Below are 21646 nucleotides of genomic sequence, written 5' to 3' on the forward strand. Positions count from 1 at the left end.
TTGGATGCCTTTTATTTCTTTTTCTTGTCAGATTGCCCTGGCTAGCACTTCTAGCACAATGTTGAATAACAGTGGTGACAGCAGGCATCCTTGTCTCATTCCTGATCTTAGACGAAAGGTTTTCAGTCTTTCACCATTGAGTACTATGCTGGCTGTGGGTTTTTCATATATGCCCTTTATCATCTTGAGGAAGTTTTCTTCAATTTCTACCTTTTGAAGTGTTTTTATGAAAAAAGGATGCTGGATTTTGTCGAAGGCTTTTTCAGCATCTATTGAGATGATCTTTGATTCTTCCCTTTTGATTTGTTAATGTGTTCTATTACATTGATTTTCTTATGTTGAACCACCTTGCATGCCTGGAATGAACCCCACTTGACCATGGTATACGATTTTTTTAATGTGTCTTTGGATTTGATTTGCAAGTATTTTGTTGAGAATTTTTGCATCTATATTCATTAGGGTGATTGGCCTGCAGTTTTCCTTTTTTGTAGCCTCTTAGCCCCATTTGGTATTACAGTGATGTTAGCTTCATAAAGTGAGTTATGTAGTGATCCATTTTCTTCAATGTTTTGAAAGAGTTTAAGTAAAATTGGTGTCAGTTCTTTTTGGAAAGTTTAGTAGAATTCCCCTGTGAAGCCATCTGGCCCTGGGCATTTTTTTTTGTGGGAAGCTTTTTTTTTTTTTTGATATATATTTTTTAATTGAGATTGTTCACATACCATACAATTATCCAAAGACCCAAAGTGTACAATCAATTGTCCATGGTACCATCATACAGCTGTGCATCCATCACCACAATTTATTTTTTTTTTTAATTTTTAGAACATTTTCATTACTCCAGAAAAGAAATAAAGACAAAAAAAAAAAAAAAAAAAGGGAACTCAAATCCTCCATACTCCTAACCAACCCCTTCCATTATTGATTTATAGTTTTGGTATAGTGCATTTTTTACTGTTGATGAAAGAATGTTAAAATACTACTAACTGTGGTATATAGTTTGCAATAGGTATATATTTTTTCCTATATGCCCCTCTATTGTTAACTTCTAGTAATAGTGTCATACATTTGTTCTAGTTCATGAGAGATATTTCTAATATTTGTACAGTTAATTATGGCCATTGTCCACCACAAGATTCACAGTTTCATGTGTTCCCATCTTCTAACCTCTAACTTTCCTTCTGGTGACACACATGACTCTGAGCTTCCCCTTTCCACCACATTCACAGACCATTCAGCACTGTTAGTCATTCCAACAACATGCTACCATCACGTCTGTCCATTTTCAAACATTGAAGTTCACCCTAGTTGAACATTCTGCTCATAATAAGCTGCCACTCCCCCATTCTTCAGCCTTGCTCAACATCCTGGTAACTTATATTTCATGTCTATGAGTTTACATATTACAATTAGTTCCTATCAATGAGGCCCTGCAATATTCGTCCTTATGTGTCTGTCTTATTTCACTCAATATAGTGCCGTCAAGGTGTGTTCATCAACCCATTTTTTTAGGACGGTTTTGTTCACACACTATACATTCCATCCTAAGTAAACAATCGATGGTTCCCTGAATAATAACGTATTTATGTATTCACCACCATTGCCACTATGTAAGGACATCTCCATTTCTTCCACAAAGAAGGTGGACGAGTGAGTCCAAGAAGATAGAGAAACAGAAGAAAAAGAAAAGAGAAAGAGAGAGAGAGAAAGAAAAAAACAAAACATGACACCTAGGAAACAACAAAAGGAAAGATAGCATTAAACTAAAGTAGAATAAAGACTCAGACAACATCACCAATGCCAAGAGTTCCATACCCTTCCCCTATGTCCCCACCCCCCTATATGCATTTAGTATTGGTATATTGCCTTTGTTATATTAAAGAAAGCATAGTACAATGTTTCTGTTAATTATAGTCTTGAGTTTGTATTGATTGTATTTTCCCCCCAATCCCACCCTATTTTTAACACCTTGCAATGTTGACATTCAATTGTTCTACCTCATGTAAAAACATATTTGTACCTTTTATCACAATTGTTGAGTCCCTAGGTTTCACTGAGTTATACAGTCCCAGTCTTTATCTTTTCTCTTTCCTTTTGGTGTCCCACATGCTCCTAACCTTCCTCTTTCAACCATACTCACAGTCATCTTCATTCAGTGCACTTACATTGCTGTGCTACTATCTCTCAAAATTGTGTTCCAAACCTCTCACTCCTGTCTTTTCCTTTCTGTCTGTCATGCTCCCTTTAGTATTTCCTGTAGAGCAGGTATCTTGTTCACAAACTCTCTCATTGTCTGTTTGCCAGAAAATATTTTAACTTCTCTCTCATATTTGAAGGACAGTTTCGCTGGATATAGGATTCTTGGTTGGTGGTTTTTCTCTTTCAGTATCTTAAATATATCACCCCACTTCCTTCTTGCCTCCATGGTTTCTACTGAGAAATCTGCACATAGTCTTATCAAGCTTCCTTTTTATGTATGGATTGCTTTTCTCTTGCTGCTTTCAGGATTCTCTATCTTTGACATTTGGAAATCTGATTATTAAGTGTCTTGGTATAGGCCTATTCAGATCTATTCTGTTTGGGGTACACTGCACTTCTTGGATCTGTAATTTTATGTATTTCATAAGAGGTGGGAAATTTTCATTGATTATTTCCTCTGTTATTGCTTCTGCCCCCTTTCCCTTCTCTTCTCCTTCTGGGACACCCGTGACATGTACATTTCTACATTTCATGTTGTCATTTAATTCCCAGAGAGGTTGCTCATATTTTTCCATTCTTTTCTCTATCTGTTCTTTTGTATGCAGGCTTTCAGGTTTCTTGTTCTCCAGTTCTTGAGTGTTTTCTTCTGTCTCTTGGGATCTGCTGTTGTATGTCTCCTTTGTGTCTTTCCACTCTTGTGTTGTGCTTTCATTTCTATAGATTCTGCCAGTTGGTTTCTCAAACTTTCAATTTCTACCTTATGTACTCCCAGTGCTTTCATTATATGGTTCATCTCTTTTGCCATATCTTCCCTAAACTTTTTGAATTGACTTATTATTACTTGTTTCAATTCCTGTATCTCAGTTGACGTGTAAGTTTGCTTATTTGATTGGGCCATAACTTCATTTTTCTTAGTGTAGGTTGTAGTTTTCTGTTGTCTAGGCATCTGGTTTCCTTGGTTACCCAAATCAGGTTTTCCCAGACCAGAACGGGCTCAGGTCTGGGAAGGAGGATACAGTATCCAGTTTCCCTGAGGGTGTCTTAGAAGATGATACATCCTGCGAGGCCTCAAGTCACTGTGCTTTTCTGCTCAGCAGGTGGCACCTATCAGCCTATAGCTCCAGACTGGTGTAAGGAGATGTGGCCCATGGCTGTTTCCCCCCAGGCTCTGGGGTCTGGTTCTGAATGGAATGCGGATAGTAGAGCTAGGCCCCACCTCTTTCCTCTTAGGGAAGCTATATTCCCTAGGGAGAGGTCATTAGCATTTGAATAGTCTCTGTGCTTGTGCTGTCTCCACCCTTGTCTGGGTCAAAGCACTGGGAACTGAAAATGGCTGATGCTTTCTCCACTGAGCAAAAAAGGACAGAAATCCCCCTTCAGGGCCAATTCACAGCCACCCTCAGTTTCACCCATTGGCCAGAGACAGCACCTGGTCCTCCTGGCTGCCCAATGCTCCCAGAGAGGTCCTCCAGCTCTCTCAGGTCAGTCATCACCAAAAGCCTCTGTCTGCTTGTTGGGGAACATAGTTTGTATTGAGCAGTCCGTGTTTGTTAATTAAAACCCCAGTTGGGGCTCAGCTGAGCTATATTCACTTGTTCAGAGAGTGCTGCTCTCTAGCACAGTGAGGCTTCGCAGCTTGGGCCATAGGGGGAGGGGATTCCTGGTTCAGGTCTGCAGAGCATTCCTCCCAATTCAGGTGGGCTTTGATGAGTGGACAGTCATGTTTGCCCCCCCCCCCCCAGTTATTCCAGATTATTTACTAATTGTTCCTGGTTGTTTATTAGTTGTTCCAGGGGGACTAACTAGCTTCCACTCCTCTCTATGCTGTCATTATCCTCTCTCTCCTGTGGGAACCTTTTTGATGATGGATTGGATCTCTTTGCTTGTGGTTGGTTGGTTGAGGTCTTCTATTTCTTCTCTGATCAGTCTAGGTTGTTCATGTATTTCTAGGAGATTCTCCATTTCCTCTACATTATCTAGTTTGTTGGCATAGTATCCTCTCATAATTTGTAATTTCTTCAGGATCTGCAGTAATGTTGCCTCTCTCATTTATTATTTTGTTTATTTGGGTCTTCTCTCTTTTTGATTTTCTCAGTCTAGCTAGGGAGTTGTCAATCTTGTTGACCTTCTCAAAGAATGAGCTTTTGGTGTTATTTATTCTTTCTATTGTTTTTTTTTATTTTTTTATTTTTGTTCTCTATGTCATTTATTTCTGCTTTAATCCTTGTTATTTCTTTTCTTCTGTTTGGTTTAGGATTAGTTTGCTATTCATTTCCCAGCTTCTTCAGTTGTTCCATTAGTTCTTTGATTTTAGCTCTTTCTTCCTTTTTAAAGTGTGCATTTAGAGCTATACATTTCCCCCTCAATACTGCCTTTGCTGCATCCCATAAGGTTTGATATGTTGTGTTCTCATTTTCATTCATCTCTATATGTTTAGCAATTTCTCTTGCTATTTCTTCTTTAACCCACTGATTTTTAGAAGTGCATTGTTTAACCTCCAGGTATTTGTGAATTTTCTAAGTCCCTGATGGTTATTGACTTCTAATTGTATTCCACTGTGATCAGAGAATGTGGTTTGAATAATTTCAATCTTTTTAAATTTATTAAGGCTTGTTTTATGGCCCAGATATGATCTATTCTGAAGAAAGTTCTGTGAGCACTAAGGAAGAATGCGTATCCTGGTGATTTGGGATGTAATGTTTTATACATGTCTGTTAATTCAAATTAATTTATCAGATTGTTTAGATTTTCAATTTCCTTACTGGTCCTCTGTTTGGTTGATCTATCTATAGAAGAGAGTGATGTATTGAAGTCTCCCACAATTCTTGTGGAAACATCTATTGCTTCCTTCAGTTTGCCAATGTTTTGTCTCAGGTATTTTGGGGTACCTTGATTGGGTGCATAGACATTTATGATTGTTATTTCTTCTTGTTGAATTGTCCCTTTTATTAGTATATAGTGACCTTCTTTGTCTCTTGTAACATCCTTGCTTTTAAAGTCTATTTTATCTGAGATTAATATTGCTACTCCTGTTTTCTTTTGGTTATAGCTTGCATGGAATATTTTTTTCCATCCTTTCACTTTCAATTTCTTTGTGTCCCTGTGTCTAAGATGAGTCTCTTAGAAGCAATATATTGATGGTTCATATTTTAAAATCCATTGTGCCAATCTATATCTTTTAACTGTGGAATTTAATCCATTCACATTCAATGTTATTACTGTTTGTGGGCAGCCAATTCAGCACCCGGCAGTCGGCCTAGTGGCACGGCCCTTGGGCCTTCAGTACATGTCGTGGTAACCGTTCCGCAAGGAGGAGCATCGAGTGGCACCTATGACTCCTGCCTAAAAGGAATTTGTTTCTTGCTGCTGTTTCTTATATTCATACTGCCTCTTTTTCTCATTTGGCGTCTTTTGGGCTCTGTGGTGGTGGAATGCTCCCACACCTAGCTACATTAATGAGCCAGCAGCTTACCCTGAATTAGCTTCAGTATAAGTGACAATGCCTGCTCCTTTCTTAGAAGACAATAGGTCACACTTTCTGCTCACTCCCACTGGCCACCTGTCAACTAGGCGGAAATCCCCCTTCCCAAGCTTTGAAAGAGTTAGCTAGAAGAAACAAAAAGGTAATGATTAACAGATTCAAAAACATGAACACAAAAAATAGTTATAGATTGCTTGGTACTAAATAATAGGAACTGTTATGCCTGTGCCGAAACACTGTGTCTTGCTACGCTCCAGGGAGTCTGTCCCTGCTAGCCCATTGATCATTGTGTAAGAATAAATAATGTCTGAGATTTAGCCAAAATATTCTAGTATTGCATGCCTGAATGCTAGTGCGTATGTTACAGAGAATTATAAAAATAAAGCTCTGATGCTCTACTTGGTCAAAGATTCCATCTTCGTACCAGGACACAACAAGGTGTCTGTCCCCTTCCTTCGCCGACTCGAGCCCCCCTATCAGAACCCTGACCGTTGCTGAGGTCGGCCCTCGGCAATTGTTAAGGCATTTCTTGAATCAGCCATCCTATCCTTTGGTTTGTGTTTGTCAGATATATTTTTCCACTCTCCCTCTTTATTTCCTTTAATGTACCCTTAAGAAATTTCTTTAGTTCTGAACCTTTCTCCATACCTCTCTCTCCTTTCTTTGCCTCTCTGCTGGTAGGGCTCCCTATAATATCTCAAGTAGGGCAGGTCTCTTTTTAGCAAACTCTCTCAGCATGTCTGTTGGTGAAGATTTTAAGCTGTCCCACAAATTTGAAGGAGAGCTTTTCTGGATAAAGAATTCGTTTTTATTTTTATTTTTTTATTTTTATTTTTAATCTTCATTCTATTGAGATAAATTCACATACCATGCAGTCATACAAAACAAACCATACATTCGATTGTTCACAGTACCATTACATAGTTGTACATTCATCACCTAAATCAATCCCTGACACCTTCATTAGCACACACACAAAAATGACAAGAATAATAATTAAAGTGAAAAACAGCAATTAAAGCAAAAAAGAACACTGGGTGCCTTTGTCTGTCTGTTTGTTAGTTTGTTTCCTTCCCCTATTTTTCTACTCATCCATCAATAATCTAGACAAAGGGGAATGTGGTCCTTATAGCTTTCCCAATCACATTGTCACCCCTCATAAGCTACATTTTTATAAAATTGCCTTCGAGATTCATGGGTTCTGGGTTGCGGTTTGATAGTTTCAGGTATCTACGACCAGTTACCCCAATTCATTAGAACCTAAGAAGGGTTGTCTAAATTGTGTGTAAGAGTGCCCACCAGAGTGACCTCTTGGCTCCTTTTGGAATCTCTCTGCCACTGAAGCTTATTTCATTTCCTTTCATATCCCCCTTTTGGTCAAGAAGATGTTCTCCATCCCACGATGCTGGGCCTACACTCCACCCCGGGAGTCATATTCCACGTTGCCAGGGAGATTCACTCCCCTGGGTGTCTGATCCCACATAGGGAGAAGGGAAGTGATTTCACCTTTCAGGTTGGCTTAGGTAGAGAAAGAGGGCCACATCTGAGCAACAAAGAGGCATTCGGGAGGAGGCTCTTAGGCACAATTATAGGGATGCCTAGCCTCTCCTTTGCAGCAACAGTCTTCCCAAGGGTAAATCCTGTGGTAGAGGGCTCAACCCATCAAACCACCAGTCCCCTATGTCTGTGGTCATGTTAGTAACCATTGAGGTGGGGTAGACCAATACCCCTGCATTCTCCACAAGCTCCTCAAGGGGGCTCTACATACTTTTTTTTCTAGTTTTTTTTTTTAACTTTTTTTTTTAAATCAACTATATGAAAAATAAAAAAATTTAAAAAAATTAAAAAAAAAAAATACAATAAAAGAACATTTCAAAGAGACCATAACAAGGGAGTAAGAAAAAGACAACTAACCTAAGACAACTACTTTACTTCCAACATGTTCCTACTCTACCCCAAGAAAGTTACCTAATATAGCAACATTTCTGTGAACTTGTTCCTGCTATACTCATCAGAAGTTAACAGACCATAGTCATTCCTGGGCATCCCCAGAATGTTAAATTTTACCCATAATAGCTTATCTGTTCTTCTTGGATTATTGTTCCCCCTTCCTTAATTGCTCTCTATTGCTAGTTCCCCTACATTCTACATTATAAACCATTTATTTAACATTTTTCAATGTTCACATTAGGGGTACCATATTTCTCTTTTTGTGCCTGGCTTATTTCGCTCAGCATTATGTCTTCAAGGTTCATCCATGTTGTCATATTTTTCACAAGATCGTTCCTTCTTACTGCCGTGTAGTATTCCACTGTGTGTATATACCACATTTTATTTATCCACTCATCTGTTGAAGGACATTTGGGTTGTTTCCATCTCTTGGCAATTGTGAATAATGCTGCTATGAACATTGGCGTGTAGATATCTGTTCGTGTCACTGCTTTCCGATCTTCCGGGTATATACCGAGAAGTACAATCACTGGATCGAACGGTAACTCTATATCTAGTTTTCTAAGGAACTGCCACACTGAATTCCAGAGTGGCTGAACCATTATACAGTCCCACCAACAATGAATAAGAGTTCCAACTTCTCCACATCCCCTCCAGCATTTGTAGTTTCCTGTTTGTTTAATGGCAGCCGTTCTAATCGGTGTGAGATGGTATCTTGTTGTGGTCTTAATTTGCATCTCTCTAATAGCTAGTGAAGCTGAACATTTTTTCATGTGTTTCTTGGCCATTTGTATTTCCTCTTCAGAGAAATGTCTTTTCATATCTTTTGCCCATTTTATAATTGGGCTGTCTGTACTATTGTCATTGAGTTGTAGGATTTCTTTATATATGCAAGAGATCAGTCTTTTGTCAGATACATGGTTTCCAAAAATTTTTTCCCATTGAGTTGGCTGCCTCTTTACCTTTTTGAGAAATTCCTTTCAGGTGCAGAAACTTCTAAGCTTGAGGAGTTCCCATTTATCTCATTTTTCTTTTGTTCCTTGTGCTTTGGGTGTAAAGTCTAGGAAGTGGCTGCCTAATACAAGGTCTTGAAGATGTTTTCCTACATTATCTTCTAGGAGTTTTATGGTACTTTCTTTTATATTGAGATCTTTGGTCCGTTTTGAGTTAATTTTTGTGTAGGGTGTGAGGTAGGGGTCCTCTTTCATTCTTTTGGATATGGATATCCAACTCTCCCAGCCCCATTTATTGAAAAGACCATTATGACCCAGTTCAGTGACTTTGGGGGCCTTGTCAAAGATCATTCGGCCATAGATCTGGGGGTCTATCTCTGAATTCTCAATTTGACTCCATTGATCTATATGTCTATCTTTGTGCCAGTACCATGCTGTTTTGACAACTGTGGCTTTATAATAAGCTTGAAAATCACGGAGTGTAAGTCCTCCCACTTCGTTTTTCTTTTTTAGAGTGTCTTTAGCAATTCGAGGCATCTTCCCTTTCCAAATAAATTTGATAACTAGCTTTTCCAAGTCTGCAAAGTAGATTGTTGGAATTTTGATTGGGATTGCATTGAATCTGTAGATGAATTTGGGTAGAATTGACATCTTAATGACATTTAGCCTTCCTATCCATGAACATGGAATATTTTTCCATCTTTTAAGGTCCCTTTCTAGTTCTTTTAGAAGAGTTATGTAGCTTTCTTTGTATAGGTCTTTTACATCTTTGGTTAAGTTTATGCCTAAGTACTTGATGTTTTTAGTTGCTATTGAAAATGGTATCTTTTTCTTGAGTGTCTCTTCAGTTTGTTCATTCCTAGCATATAGAAACATTACTGAATTGTGTGCATTAATCTTGTATCCCGCTACTTTGCTAAATTTGTTTATTAGCTCTAGTAGCTCTATCATCGATTTCTCAGGGTTTTCCAGATATAAGATCATATCATCTACAAACAATGACAGTTTTACTTCTTCTTTTCCAATTTGGATGCCTTTTATTTCTTTGTCTTGCCGGATTGCCCTGGCTAGCACTTCCAGCACAATGTTGAATAACAGTGGTGATAGCGGGCATCTTTGTCTTGTTCCTTATCTTAGAGGGAAGGCTTTCAGTCTCTCACCATTGAGTACTATGCTGGCTGTGGGTTTTTCATATATGCTCTTCATCATATTGAAGAAGTTTCCTTCAATTCCTACCTTTTGAAGTGTTTTTGTAAAAAAGGGATGTTGGATTTTGTTGAATGGTTTTCAGCATCTATTGAGATGATCATTTGATTTTTCTCTTTTGATCTGTTAATGTGCTATAATATATTGATTGCTCTCCTTTTGTTGAACCATCCTTGCATGCCTGGAATGAACACCACTTGGTCATGGTGTATGATTTTTTTTAATGTGTCTTTGGATTCAATTTGCAAGAATTTTGTTGAGGATTTTTGCATCTATATTCATTAGGGAGATTGGCCAGTAGTTTTCCTTTTTTGTAGCATCTTTGCCTGGTTTTGGTATTAGATTGATGTTAGCTTCATAAAATGAATTAGGTAGTGTTCCATTTTCTTCAATGTTTTGAAAGAGTTTGAGTAAGATTGGTGTCAGTTCTTACCGGAAACTTTGGTAGAATTCCCCTGTGAAGCCATCTGGTCCTGGGCATTTATTTGTGGGAAGATTTTTGATGACTGATTGGATCTCTTTGCTTGTGATGGGTTGGTTGAGGTCTTCTATTTATTCTCTGGTCAGTCTAGGTTGTTCATATGTTTCCAGGAAATTGTCCATTTCCTCTACATTATCGAGTTTGTTGCCATACAGTTGTTCATAGTATCCTCTTACAATTTTTAAAATTTCTTCGGGATCTGCAGTTATGTCACCTTTTTCATTCATTATTTTGTTTATATGGGTATTCTCTCTTTTCGATTTTGTCAGTCTAGCTAGGGGCTTGTCAATCTTGTTGATCTTCTCAAAGAACCAACTTTTGGTGATATTTATCCTCTCTATTATTTGTTTGTTCTCTATGTCATTTATTTCTGCTTTAATCCTTGTTATTTCTTTTCTTCTACTTGGTTTAGGATTGGTTTGCTGTTCATTTTCTAGCTTCTTCAGTTGATCCATTAGTTCTTTGATTTTGGCTCTTTCTTCCTTTTTAATATATGCGTTTAGTGCTATAAATTTCCCCCTTAGCACTGCTTTTGCTGCATCCCATAGGTTTTGGTATGTTGTGTTCTCATTTTCATTTGTCTCTATATATTTAGCAATTTCTCTTCCTATTTCTTCTTTAACCCACTGATTGTTTAGGAGTGTATTGTTTAACTTCCAGGTATTTGTGAATTTTCTAAGTCTCTGATGGTTATTGACTTCTAATTGTATTCCATTGTGGTCAGAGAATGTGCTTTGAATAATTTCAATCTTTTTAAATTTATTGAGGCTTGTTTTATGTCCCAGCATATGATCTATTCTGGAGAAAGTTCCGTGAGCACTAGAGAAGTATGTGTATCCTGATGATTTGGGATGTAATGTTCTATATATGTCTGTTAAATCTAATTCATTTATCAGATTGTTCAGATGTTCAGTTTCCTTATTTGTCTCCTGTCTGGTTGATCTATCTATAGGAGAGAGTGATGTGTTGAAGTCTCCCACAATTATTGTGGAAACATCCATTGCTTCCTTTAGTTTTGCCAGTGTTTCTCTCATGTATTTTCTGGCACCTTGATTGGGTGCATAAACATTTATGATTGTTATTTCTTCTTGTTGAATTGCCCTTTATTAGTACGTAGTGGCCTTCTTTGTCTCTCAAACTATCCCTGCATTTAAAGTCTATTTTATCTGAGATTAATATTGCTACACCTGCTTTCTTTTGGCTGTAGCTTGGATGACATATTTTTTTCCATCCTTTCACTTTCAATTTCTTTGTGTCCCTGTGTCTAAGATGAGTCTCTTGTATGCAACATATTGATGGTTCATTTTTTTTAATCCATTCTGCAAATCTATATCTTTTAATAGGCGAGTTCAATCCATTTACATTCAATGTTATAACCATGAAGGCATTTCTTGAATGAGCCATCTTATCCTTTGGTTTATGTTTGTCATATATATTTTTCCCCTGTATTAATATCCTTTAATGTACCCATACTGAATCTCTTTATTACTGAAACTTTCTCCAAGTCTCTCTGTCCTTTCTTTGTTTCTCTGTCTGTAGGGCTCCCTTTATTATCTCCAGTAGGGCAGGTCTGTTGCTGGCAAATGCTCTCAGCATTTGTTCGTCTGTGAAAAATTTAAGCTCTCCCTCAAATTTGAAGGAGAGCTTTGCTGGATAAAGTATTCTTGGTTGGAAATTTTTCTCACTCAGAATTTTAAATAAGTCATGCCACTGCCTTCTCGCCCCCATGGTGGCTGCTGAGTAGTCACTACTTAGTCTTATGCTGTTTCCTTTGTAGGTCGTGAATTGCTTTTCTCTTGCTGCTTTCAGAACTTGCTCCTTCCCTTCTGTGTTTGACAGTGTGATCAGAATATGTCTCGGAGTGGGTTTATTTGGATTTATTCTATTTGGAGTTTGCTGGGCATTTATGATTTGTGTATTTATGGTGTTTAGAAGATTTGGGAAGTTTTCCCCAACAATTTCTTTGAATACTCTTCCTAGACCTTTACCCTTTTCTTCCCCTTCTGGAACACCAATGACTCTTATACTTGGATGTTTTATATTATCTATCATATCCCTGAGGTCCATTTCAATTTTTTCTTATTTTTTTCCCCATTCTTTTGTGCTTTCATTTTCCATTCTGTCATCTTCCAGGTCACTGATTCATTGTTCAACTTCCTCTAGTCTTGTACTATGAGTATCCAGAATCTTTTTAATTTGTCAACAGTTTCTTTCATTTCCATAAGATCATCTATTTTTTATTTAGTCTTGCAATGTCTTCTTTATGTTCTTCTAGGGTCTTCTTGATATCCTTTGTATCCCGTACTATGGTCTCATTGTTCATCTTCAGTTCTTTTGTTAGTTGCTCTAGGTACTGTGTCTCGTGATCTTTTGATTTGGCTGCTTGGGCTTGGATTATCCATATCGTCTGGTTTTTTCATATGCTTTAGAATTTTCTGTTGTTTTTGGCCTCTTGGCATTTGCTTAACTTGATAGGGTTCTTTTAGGATTTGTAGACCAACTGAAGCCCTTATCTCTAATTTATCAGATCTACAGCTTCATGGAGTACAGTTTCTCTTACTAACCAGCAGGTGGAGTCCACGAGCCACCTGTTCTCCAGAAGCCAGTTCTCCCCTGCTGTGCCTTTGTGGTGAGTAGGGGAGTGAGTCTTGTGGGGTCCAATTGGTGTACCAAGCTTGCGTGTGTAGTTGGTGTTGCCCGCCTTGTATAAGGGGCATGTGTCTGGGCGGTCAGGGAGGGGGGCGGCTCTAAGAACCAAATCTCCCTGGTGTTCCTGAAGTTTTAGAGCTGCTGCAATAGTCTAATCCTTCAGTTCAGTCCTGCCACATTTTTTCTCTGCCATTGACCCACAAGTCTTTGGTATTGGCGTATGGCCCCTGAGACCTGCGAGTGGGTCCCTCTTCCAGGCTGTGCACCCCCTGGTCCTCCATTGAAGGATGACTGTGCTATGTCACAGGTGAATGCCATCCCCCCCGGGTGGTTCTTGGCTGCTGGGCTGTGTAGGGAGGCTCCCAGTCTGCTGAAATGATGGCTGAATGGGGCTTTGTTAATTCACACTGCTCCACCTTCCCAACTCTGAGACAACCAGCTGAGGGTGCAGGGAAGGTTAATGTCCACGCCCAGTTTTGTGGTGTGTGTGTGTTATTTGAAGCACTTCCATCACACTGGGTTTTCTGGGGCAGCTCTGGGCTATGGGCTGGCAACAGGCAGGTGTGTTTCCTGTCCACCAGGATGATGGCTGTGAGCGGACACCCCCCTTTTCTTGGGAAGTTGTGGTGTTTAGTGAATTTTCTCAGCCACTGGATTATTGCCTTTTGTCTCAGAGCTCTCTTAGTTCTGCTCTTGTCTTGACCTGCCCAAATTGCAAGTCTTTGAGGCTTTCTGTATTAGGCTTCTTAGAGTAATTGTTTTAGAAAAAGAAAAAAAAAAGATTAAAAAAAAAAAAAAGCCCTCCTCGCAGATCTAATGGGTCTATTGAAATGCTAAGAGACAAAGCACTTAGGGCCATTAAGGAAAGATCCAGGGGGCACACAGATCAGTTTTTCTTCGGGATTTGCATATGTGCCTCAGGGCCTGAGCTCTGCCCTTCCCCTTTCTATGTTCACCAGAACTCGAAAAAGCCTCCGCTTTTATTTTGGAGTTTTTGTTGCTGTTTTTTGCTATGCCTGTCTCGTCTCTGCTGGGCTGGCTGCTCTCAGATTCTCTGGCATCTGGTCTCAGTCTATCTATGGTTGGAGTTTGGATCATTAGAATGCGTTTCCGATAAGAGCTTCCATTACAGTTCTCCTTTCTCCTTCCCAGTGCTGAGGTCCCTCCTCCCACGGGACTGAGCCTGGCAGGGAGGGGCACGGGTCCCCTGGCCACAGAAACTTACAGATTTCGCGGATCTCAGCAGTTCGACGTGTTCATGAGTTTTGTATGAAGTATGCCCAAAGTCAGATTGCTCTGCGGTGTCCACTCCACGCAGTTCCTGGCTTTCTACCTACTTTCCTGGGGGAGTAACTAAAACATACAGCTCACCAGTCCACCATCTTGCCCCGCCTTCTGGATAAAGAATTCTTAGTTGGCAATTTTTCTCCTTCATAATTTTAAATATGTCATACCACTGCCTTCTTGCCTCCATGGTGGCTACTGAGTAGTCACTATTTAGTCTCATGCTGTTTTCCTTGTATGTGGCAATTCGCTTCTCTCTTGCTGCTTTCAGAACTTGCTTCTTCTCTTCAGCATTTGACAATATGATCAGAATATGTCTCAGAGTATGTTTATTTGATTTATTCTGTTTGGAGTTCTTTGGGTGTCTATGATTTGCATATTTATGTTGTTTAGAAGGTTTGGGAAATTTTCCCCAACAATTTCTTTAAATACTCTTCATAGACCTTTACCCTTCTCTTCCCCTTTTGGAACACCAATGATTCTTATATTTGCGTGCTTTATGTTGTCCATCATATCTCTGAGATCCATTTCGAGTTTTTCTATTTGTTCTCCATTCTTTCTTTTGTACTTTCACTTTCCATTCTGTACTCTTTCATTTACTTATTCTCTCTTCAGCATCCTCTAATCTAGTACTGTGTAGCCAGAATCTTTTTAATTTGATCAGTTTCTTTTATTTCCATAAGATCACCTATTTTTTAATTCACTCTTGCAAATTCTTCTTTATGCTCTTCTAGGGTCTTCTTCATGTCCTTCATATCCTGTGCCATGATATTGTTGTTTGTGATTACTTCTTTGATTAATTGCTCCAAGTACTGTGTCTCCTCTGATTTTTTTTTGATTTGGTTGTTTGGGTTTTGCTTATCCATATCTTCTGGTTTCTTCATATGCTTTAAAATTTTTTATTGTTTTTGGTCTCTTGGCATTTGCTTATCTTGATACAGTTCTTTTAGGATATGCAATTATTTGAACAATTATCTGTAATTTGTCAGAGCTACTACACTTGGTGGAGTGCATTTTCTTTGACTTACCAGCAGATGGTGCCCCCAAGCTACCTATTACCCTTTAGCCAGTTCTCCCCAACTTCATCTATGTGGTGAGTGGGGCTTTGAATCTGGTAGCGGTCCAAGTAGTGCACCAAATTTCCATGTGTAGTTGGTGCAGCCAGCCCTGAAGGTGGGGGGTATGCCCTGTGCAGTTAGGAAGGGAAGGTGGCTTTAAGACTCAAATCTCCTAGTCGCTCCTGGAGACTTAAAACTGTTGCATTAGTCCAACCCTTCAGCTCAGACTCCCCACAGTCTCTCTCTGCTGTGGGCCCACAAGTCCCTGCAATTGGTGTAGAGCCCTTGCGACTTCCATGCAGTACCCTACCTCCAAGCTGTGCCCTCCTTAGGCCTCCATGGAGGGAAGATTGTGCAATGTCTCAGGCGAGCAAAATCCCCTAGGGAAGCTCTTGGCCATGGTGCCATGCAGGGGCGTTCCCAGCCCACTGAGAAGACAGCTGCACAGGGCATGGTAATTTCCCCCGTCCATGGACCTCCACCTTCCTAGCTCTAGGACAATTAGCTGTACGTGTGCAAAAGGCTATTGTCCAAGCCAGATACTGAGGTGAGTGCCCAAGGCATGGAAGGCATTCCCCACTGTGCTCGACTGCACAGGTCTTGCTGCCAGATCCACAGCTGCTTTTGGGGTTTTTAAACTAATCTGTCTCCAAATGCTGACCCCCAGTTTCTCCTGACCGTGGTATGGCTGCTGTTTCCCCAGTAGCCTCACTACTCGTTCCTGAACACAGACTCTCAGTTTCACCAACTGCACAGTACCTGTGGATTTAGTGGAACTTGACCAGCCAGTGCAACAATGGAACTGGTATTCTGGAGCACTTTCTTTTATCTAGTGTTTTAAACAAAGAAGTATTTTGCTCTGTCTCTCCTAAACCACCATCTTGAATCCTCTAATTGTGTTTTTTTTTTTAATTTAATAAATTTTATTTTGAAATAAATTCAATCTTACAGGAAAAGTTGCAAAAACAGTACAAACCCCATACATAGAACTCCATCATACCCCTCCCCTCCTCCCCCGATACCCTGATCCATCACCTTTAAGATCCTGTCACACTACCGTCTCTTTCTTTCCCTCCCTCTCTCTCCCTCCCTCCCTCCCTATCTATCATCCATCATCTATTGCTATGTCCTCTGAACATATGAGAGCAAGCTGCACATATCTTTGAACAAACAATATAATTCACATATACCTTTCCCATGTACAAGAACATTCTTTTATGCAATCTCATTAAGCACAGCTAAGAAGTTCAAAAAATTCAACATTGATATAAAGCTTACATTCTATATTTCCTTTTTTATTTTCTTGCGTCCCATCTGTGTCCCTTTGAGCCTCCTCTCCTCCATCCTCAGATCCCATCCAGGATCATCCTTGGCATTTAATTGTCATCTATTTAGACTGTCTTTTTTTTCATTTTTTCAATTGTGGAAACATATATATAGCCTAAATCTTCCCATTCCACCCCCTCCCTAGCATTCCATTAGTGGGATTAATCACATTTAGAATGTTGCAATGCTATCACCGTCCCACCATCCATTTCTAGAAGTTTCCCTTCACCCCAAACAGAAACCTTACTCTCATTTCTTAACTCCCCATTGCCCCTTCCCCCACTTCTCGGAACCCCTACTCTACTTTTCATCTCTGTGGTCATATTCTCTGATACTTTCTTTGTGTTTACCATAGGGCTTAAATTTAACATCTTAAATCTATAACAATCTTGTTTTTCTTTGATACCAACTTAACTTCCATATGACACATAAACTATGTTCCTATACTCCATCATTCCCCCACCTTTATGTAGTTCTTGTCAAAAATTATATATTTTACATTGAATCCAAAACCACTGATTTATCATTACAGTTCAAGTATTTTAGATCCTGTAGGAAGTAAATAGTGGAGGTATAAATCAACAATACAGTAGTATTGGTATTTATATTTACCATGTGATCTTTACTGGAAATCTTTATTTCTTCATGTAGTTTCAGTCAATTGCTTAGTGTCCCTTCCTTTCAGCCTGCTCAACTCCCTTTAGCATTTCTTATAGGACTGATTACTGGTGCTGAAGTCCCTCAGCTTTTGATTATCCAGGGATGTTTTCATCTCCCCCTTATTTTTATCCTCCAGGTGTTTGTGAATTCTCCAAGTCTCTGATGGTTATTGACTTCTATTTGTATTCCATTGTGGTGAGAGAATGTGCTTTGAAAAATTCATTCATTTTTTTTTTTTTAATTTTATTGAGGCTTGTTTTTATGTCCCAGCATATGGTCCATTCTGGAGAAAGATCCATGATCACTAGAGAAGAATCTGTGTTCCGGTGACCTGGGATGTAATATTCTATATATGTCTGTTAAAATTCTCTATATCTCTATCTCATTTTTTTGTTTCTCTGTCGGTAGGGCTCCCTTTAGTATCTGAAGTAGGGCAGGTCTTTTATTAGCAAAATCTCTCAGCATTTGTTTGTCTGTGAAAAACTTAAGCTCTCCCTCAAATTTGAAGGAGAGTTTTGCTGGATAAAGTATTCTTGGTTGGAAATTTTTCTCTCTGAGAATTTTAAATAGGTCAGTCACTGCTTTCTCACCTCCATGGTGGCTGCTGAGTAGTCACTACTTAGTCATGTTGTTTCCTTTGCATGTGGTGAATTGCTTTCCTCTTGCTGCTTTCAGAACTTGCTCCTTCTCTTCAGTACTTGACAGTCTGATCAGAATATGTCTTGGAGTGGGTTTATTTGGATTTATTCTACTTGGAGTTTGCTGGGCATTTATGCTTTGTGTATTTATATTGTGTAGAAGGTTTGGGAAGTTTTCCCCAACAATTTCTTTGAATACTCTTTCTAGACCTTTACCCTTCTCTTCCCCTTCCAGGACATCAATGAGTCTTAAATTTGGACATTTTATTTTATCTATCATACCCCTGAGATCCATTTCGATTTTTTCGATTTCTTTCCCCATTCTTTTTTTTTTGTTCTTTCATTTTCTGTTCTGTGGTCCTCAAGGAGGCTGAGTTGTTGTTCAACTTCCTCTAATCTTGTATTATGAGTACCCAGAGTCTTTTTAATTTGGCCTACAGTTTCCATAAGATCTTCTATTTTTTTTATTTACTCTTGCAATATCTTCTTTATGCTCTTCTAGGGTCTTCTTTATATCTTTTATATCCTGTGCCATGCTCTCATTGCCTGTCTGTAGTTCTTTGATTAATTGTGCCAAGTACTGTGTGTCTTCTGATCTTTTGATTTGGGTGTTTGGGTTCGGGTTCTCCATATCATCTGGTTTTATCATATGTTTTAAGATTTTGTGTTGTTTTTGGCCTCTTGGCATTTGCTTTACTTGATCTTTAATTTGTCAGAATTGCAGCTTGGTGGCGTACACTTTCTCTAACTAACCAGCAGATGGCATCCATGAGTCACCTATTCCCTTCAAGTCAGTTCTCCCCAACTTTGTGGTGTGTGGGGATCTGATTCTTGTGGGGTCCAATTGGTGTACTTAATTTGGGTGTGATGTCAGTGCTGTCTGCCCTGAATGAGGGGCATGTGTCTGAGTGGTTAGGGAGGAAGGGCAGCCTTAATAATCAAACCTCCCAGGTGTTTCCGGAGATTTAAGGGTGTTCTCTGCCGCTGACCCAAAAGTCCTTGGTATTGGCATAGGTTCCCTGGGATTTCTGAGTGGTTCCCCCTTCTCTGCTGTGCTCTTCCAGGATCTCTGCTGAGGGAGGGAGGGCCATGCCACGTCGTAAGTGTGCACTGGCCTCCAGGGAAGCCCTGGGATGCCGGGCTGTGCAGGGCCGTTCCCAGCCCACTTCAAAGATGGTTGAATGGGACGCATTAACTTCCCCCTTTCTGCACAGCCCCACCCCCCCCAGCTCCGGGACAATCAGCCGTGGGTGTATTAAAGGTCACTGTCCATGGCCAATATTGCGGTGTGTGAGCGGTGCTGCGGGAAAGACTCGCTGTCATGCTGGGTTTCTTGGCACGGCTCTGTGCTGTGGGTTCGGCCCCGGGCAGGAGTGCCCCCACCCGCCGGGGAGATGGCTGCAAGTCATGCGTTTTTTTTTCTCCTTTTGGCTCCCCCTTGCTCCCCTGGGCCCGAGACAATCAGCAGTGGGTGTAGGAAGGGGTATCCTCCAAGCCAGACACTGAGGCGTTAGCCCAGCCCGCTCCCGTCGTATCTGCAGCTGCTCCCGGGTTTCTTTTTTTTTTTTTTTTTTTTTTTTTTAAAGAACTAGTCCATCTCTGAACGCCAGCCTGCAGTTTCCCCACACCGCAGCGCAGCCAGGACTTTCAGCCGACTCACTCACTCCTTTCAGAATGCAGGCTCCTGGTTTCACCAAATGCACATTCCTTGTGGATTTAGCAGACCTTTTCCGGCTGGTGCTACTCTGGAAGTGGTGTTCTGGGTCACTTTCTGGTTTTTATCTAGTATTTTTCATGGAGGTGTTTTTTTGCCCTGTCTCACCTAGCTGCCATCTTAGATTCTCCCCCCCCATTAATTTATAGAAACTGTATTATGACACTTTTTTAAATAATAATTCAATTTTATTGAGATATATTCAGATACCATGCAGTCATACAAAGCATACATTCCATTTTTCACAGTACCACCATATAGTTCTGAGTCCATCACCAAAATTAATTTTTGAACATTTTCATTATCTCACACACGAAAGTAATAAGAATAAAACTTAAAGTGAAACAGAACAATTAAAGTAAAAAAGATCACTGGGTGCTTCTTTTTTTATTTTTTTTTTTGCCCCCGTTTTTCTACTCATCCATTCATACACTGGACAAAGGGGAGTGTGATGCACATGGCTTTCCCAATCACATTGTCAACCCTCATAAGCTACATTTTTATATAATCATCTTCAAGATTCAAGAGTTGTGGGCTATAGTTTGATAGTTTCAGGTATTTACTGCTATCTATTCCAATTCATTAGAACCTAAAAAGTGTTATCTATATTGTGTGTAAGAGTGCCCACCAGAGTGACCTCTCTGCTCCTTTTCAAATCTCTCAGCCACTGAAACATTTTGTTTCATTTCGCATCCCCCTTTTGGTCAAGATGATGTTCTCCATCCCATGATGCCAGGTCAGATTCCTCCTTGGGAGTCATATTCCACGTTGCCAGGGGTATTTACACCCCTGGGTGTCAGATCCCAAGTAGGGGGGAAGGCAGTGATTTCACCTGCCAAGTTGGCTTAGCTAGAGAGGGCGGGCCACATCTAAGCAACAAAGAGGCATTCAGGAGGAGACACTTAGGCACAATTATAAGTAGGCCTAGTCTCTCCTTTGCAGTAACAGTCTTCCCAAGGGCAAGTCCTGTGATTGAGGGCTCAGCTCATCAAACCACCAGTCCCCAATGTCTGTGAGCACATTAGCAAACAGCAAACATCAAGGTGAGGAAGCCCAACACCCCATGCAATCTCCCCCAGCAATGTTCACATTAGTGGTAGCATATAGTATTTCTCTTTTTGTGCCTGGCTTATTTCACTCAGCATTATGTCTTCAAGGTTCATCCAAGTTGTCATATGTTTCACGACATCGTTCCTTCTTACTGCTGCATAGTATTCCATTGTGTGTATATACCACATTTTATTTATCCACTCATCTGTTGAAGGACATTTGGGTTGTTTCCATCTTTTGGCAATTGTGAATAATGCTGCTATGAACATTGGCGTGCAGGTATCTGTTTGCGTCACTGCTTGCAGATCTTCCGGGTATATACCAAGAAGTGCAATTGCTGGATTGAAGGCTAACTCTATATCTAGTTTTCTAAGGAACCGCCAGACTGTCTTCCAGAGTGGCTGAACCATTATACAGTCCCATCAACAATGAATAAGAGTTCCAATTTCTCCAAATCCTCTCCAGCATTTGTAGTTTCCTGTTTGTTTCATGGCAGCCATTCTAACTGGTGTGAGATGGTATCTTGTTGTGGTCTTAATTTGCATCTCTCTAATAGCTAGTGAAGCTGAACACTTTTTCATGTGTTTTTTGGGCATTCGTATTTCCCCTTCAGAGAACTGTCTTTTCATATCTTTTGTCCATTTTATCATTGGGCTGTATGACCCTACCCTTTTCAAATTCTCTTTTTTATTTTTAAATTGTTTCCATCCTCATGTGTATCTAATCATTTAAAGCCTACTTTTTATAGTCTTTATATCATATTTGCATCCTTTGAGGTCTGGTGTCAGTTTTTTTTGCTGTTTATTGTATCTATTGACATTTACTAATAATGAATTTTTCCCTATCTTTTATAATTGCTTATTTTAAGCTCTCATATCCAAGATATGAGAGCAAGTTCCTAGGGATACTATAATCTTGGTACTAACTTTCTGTTCATTTTTTGGTTTGTGGGTTTGTGGGTCATGCAATAAATGTAAATATAAACTAGACCTTGTGTGAA

At 39.8% G+C, this 21646-nt stretch overlaps 1 protein-coding gene across 3 annotated transcripts in view; it reads right to left on the bottom strand.

The window, feature by feature from the left end:
- LOC119513995 overlaps positions 1–21646 on the bottom strand; it is a 56849-nt gene that overhangs the window by 25797 nt on the left and 9406 nt on the right. The gene's annotated exons all lie outside the window — the stretch shown is intronic.

Source organism: Choloepus didactylus, chromosome 18 (genome assembly GCF_015220235.1).
Source record: "Choloepus didactylus isolate mChoDid1 chromosome 18, mChoDid1.pri, whole genome shotgun sequence".
Classification (NCBI taxonomy): domain Eukaryota; kingdom Metazoa; phylum Chordata; class Mammalia; order Pilosa; family Megalonychidae; genus Choloepus; species Choloepus didactylus.